Raw genomic sequence first — 4,061 nt, 5'->3', positions numbered from 1 at the left:
TTGCCACTTCTCTCTCTCTGACTCTTACCCTTTTCTCCCTCTCTCCTCCTTCCACCATCTCTCCCTCCTCATGTTCCTGGCTATCCTCTCCTCTTTTCTTTTTCCCCTCTCTTTCTCTCTTTCTCTCTCTCTCTCTCTCTCTCTCTCTCTCTCTCTCTCTCTCTCTTTCTCTCTCTTCCTCTCTACCTCTCTGTCTTTCTCTCTCTGTGTCTCTCTGTGTCTCTGTCTCTGTCTCTGTCTCTCTCTCTCTGCCTTTTCTGCCTCTACTCCCTTCTCAACTCTCCTTCCTATGACCCTAATTAAACTCTATTCTATGCAATACCTGTCATATGATGGCTGGTACTCAGGGGGAAGGAATGTCTCAGAATGGGCCCAGAGGCACCCCTACCACCTCACCTTACCTGACTCTACAAAGCATATTCCTGGCTCTTTTTAATAAAATACCTGAAAGGTAGAAACCTCAACTGAGAAATTGCTTTGAAAAAAATCTTACATAGAATATTTTTTAAAAATAGTGATTGATATGAGAGGGCCCAGCCCATAATGGGTGGTTCTATCTCTGTGTTGGTGGTCTTAGGTTCTATTACAAAGCAGGTTGAGAAAATCATGGGTAGCAAGCCAGTAAGCTTCACCCCTCCTTTGAATCTGCATCAGCTCCTACCTCTAGATCCCTACCCTATTTCAGTTTCTGTACTGGCTTCCTTCAACAATAGATTATATATAAAGTAGAAGTGCAAGCCAAATAAACCCCTTTTTCTCCAACTTGCTTTTTGGTTATACTGTTTCAACATAACAAATGAAACCTTAACCAACATAGCACTAGAAAAGCTGCCTGGCTATGAACTCAGAAAGGTGTACCTTTATCTGTCTCTTGGGTGTTGAGGTTAAAGCATGTGCCACTACAACCAGACATGTTTATAGTATTCTTGGAAACAAATTGGTAGCCTTATATGGGGCTGTGGGTGTGGGGGAAAGAGGGGAGTGGAAGAGAACCCGCATCCTGCCAGAGTTCCTGTGCTCTGGGCAGGCGGATGCGGGAGGACTGCCCACACTTTCCACAAGGTCCTGGGTGGGCATCTGGCTGTGTTAAGCCACTGACCCCACAGGGCAGTTGGTGAACAAGGGGCAGCCCCAGGTACCAGGTCCTCAGTCTCCAGCATCCCATGCTGGATGCAGTGGGAGGAGCTAAGAACAGAATAGGGGCCCCAGAGCAGCTGTTGGCCCCTTGGCCCCAGGAGGAAGGGAAGAGAGGGCAGGTTGAGAGGGGGTGCTGAATGGTTCCCACACAGGCAATAGTCCTTGGTCAGGTCTGTGGCTGGAGCACAGGATGGCCTTCTGACAGGATATTAGATGCAGCTCATTAGGAGAACTCCTATCCCATCTTCAAGCATGGCAGGCCTTGATGAACAGAGATAGTCTATGGTTTTAGAGCTTTATTGTAGAAAGGCAGGGAGAAAGCAGAGAAAGTAGAAAGAGAGAGGGAGTGGCCGGCCATAGTCACCTGGAGTGAGGGGAAGGGAAGAGAAAAGGAGGGCTAGAGAGTAAGAAAGGTTAAAGCTTAAAGAGAGCAAGGAGGGTCCAAGCAGCTCCTCTTATAGTGGGCTGGGCTATCTTGCTGTTGCCAGGTAATTGTGGGGAGGAGCATACCTGGCTATAGTCAGGTAACTGTGGGGGTGGAGTCTAGCCAGAATGCCAGAAGCTTGGGACATTATCTGTGTGACTGATAGCCACAGACCTCTCCTGTGGGGTTGTGGGGGCAGTAACTTCGACAGGAGCCAGGGGTTCAGGAGACATGATTGAATGTCTTCTGTCCCATGTAGGTGGAAATTACCACCCACCAGGTCAAGACCTAAGCTCAACTGGAGACCAGGCTTTCTGTGCATAGCCCATTGCCCCACAGCCTTAGAAATTAGAATTATAGTCTCTGCTCCCCCCTGTTCCAGAAACAGATGCATCTCATGCAGTACCAGACTCATCCTGTAGTCCCAATGGTGAAGGTCAGTGTGAACTGATTTGGCTGTATTGGGCACCTGGTTACCAGGGCTGTCTTCTGCTCTGCATCTGGCAAAGTAGAGATTGTTGCCATCAATGACCCCTTCCTTGACCTCAACTACATGGTCTACATGTTCCAGTTTGACTCTAACCATGGCACATTTAATGGCACAGTCAAGGCTGAGAATGGGAAGCTTGTCATCAATGGGAAGCCTACCTTCATGTTCCAGGAGCAAGATCCTGCTAAAGTTAAATGGGGTATTGCTGGTGCTGAGTATGTTGTTGAGTCTACTGATACCTTCACCACCATGGAGAAGGCCAGGGCTCACTTGAAGGGTGAGGCCAAAATGGTCATCATCTCTGCCCCTTCTGCTGATACCCCAACATTTGTGATGGATGTGAACCATGAGAAATATGACAACCCATTCAAGATTGTCAGGTATACATCCTGTAACACTAACTGCTTACCCCCCTGTCCTAGGTCATCCATGACAACTTTGGCATTGTAGAAGGATTCATGACTACAGTCCATGCTATCACTGCCACTCCGAAGACTGTGGATGGCTCCTAGGCTGCCACAAGCATCATCCCTGCACCCACTGATGCAGCCAAGGCATTGTGCAAGTTCATCCCAGAGCAGAACAGGAAGCTCACTTTCATGGAATTCCATGTTCCTACACCCAATATATTCATAGTGGATCTGATATGGCATCTGGAGAAACCTGCCAAGCATGATGACATCAAGAAGGTGGTGAAACAGACATCCAAGGGCCCACTAAAGGGCACCCTGGGCTAGACTGAGGACCAGGTTGTCTTCTGTGACTTCAAGGGAAACTCCCACTCATCCACTTTTGATGCTGTGGCTGGCATTGCTCTCCATGACAACTTTGTAAAGTTCATTTCCTGGTATGACAATGAATATGGCTACAGCAGCAGGGTAGTAGACCTCTTAGCCTACATTGCCTCCAAAGAGTAAGAAATCCTGGACCACTCACCTCAGCGAGGACATTGAGAGAAAGAGAGAGGCCCTTGGTTGCTGAGAATTACTTGTCCAAACTCAGCCACCATCACTGAGCTTCTCCTTCATAGTTTCCATCCCAGATTCCCATAATAACAGGAAGGACCTTAGGAGCCCTACTCTCCTGAATAACATCAATGAAGTTTGCTGAACCCCCCAAAATTAGAATTATAGTATTCATTGATATCAAAAGATCTCAGTAGAGAGGTATATCCTAATTAAAAGAATAAAACGGTTCAGAAAAAATTCTTCAAAGTATAAATGAAACAAAAGCAATGTTTTGCTCAAAATCATCTGATGGTTCTTTTTCCTTAAATATTATTGTTTTACCATGCATGGGTCATCCTCACATACTCATAATCTCTCTCATTTCCTAAATATTCTTTCATCTCTGTCTCTTATCTAAATTTCCATGATTTCCTTTTTTCTTCATATTCATACTTCAGGAGATGTAAAAAACCATGGAAAAGATAACACCAAATTTTTTATAAATATATAAAACAAAATAAAATTTGGAACTGGGAGATGACTCAGTATGAGAATCTGAGTTCTGATCCCTAACATTTGTGCAAAAGTCAGGATTTCCTGGCCATGCCGATAACTCTAGTGCTGGAACCTAGAGACATGAAAATTCAAGTTCCATGAGAAGGTATAGGAATTCATCAAGTAAGTCTGCCTGAATTGTTGGGCTTCAGGATTTGGAAAACTAACTCAGAGAATAAGGAGGAAGAATATAGAAAGAAACACACTAATTAATGTTGATCTCTTACTTTTCAGGTCATATACATACACACATACACACAAATAGAGATGTATATCAAATGCGACATAAAATGAATAAATTAATGAATAAATCAAATAAATGTTGGGATCCATGATATAAAGAAAATAGAAACAAATAGACTTTAATAATAAAATGGATTAAAGATGTAAAAATGAGAAGTATTATATTTATGAAGAAAACATTAACTCACTCTTTAATGAAAATTCAAGAATGGTGGTTTTTTTTTTTTTTTTTTTTTTTTTTTTTTTATTTATTTATTATCTGTGT

The 4,061-nt window shown here is 43.7% G+C and overlaps 1 pseudogene; it reads left to right on the top strand.

The window, feature by feature from the left end:
• Positions 1 to 1,988: 1,988 nt before the first annotated feature.
• LOC110317956 lies at positions 1,989 to 2,563 on the top strand (annotated as a pseudogene).
• The last annotated feature ends 1,498 nt before the right edge of the window (positions 2,564 to 4,061 follow it).

This window comes from Mus pahari, chromosome 3 (genome assembly GCF_900095145.1).
Source record: "Mus pahari chromosome 3, PAHARI_EIJ_v1.1, whole genome shotgun sequence".
Taxonomy (NCBI): Eukaryota; Metazoa; Chordata; class Mammalia; order Rodentia; family Muridae; genus Mus; species Mus pahari.
This window is presented reverse-complemented; position numbering and strand designations above follow the sequence as displayed.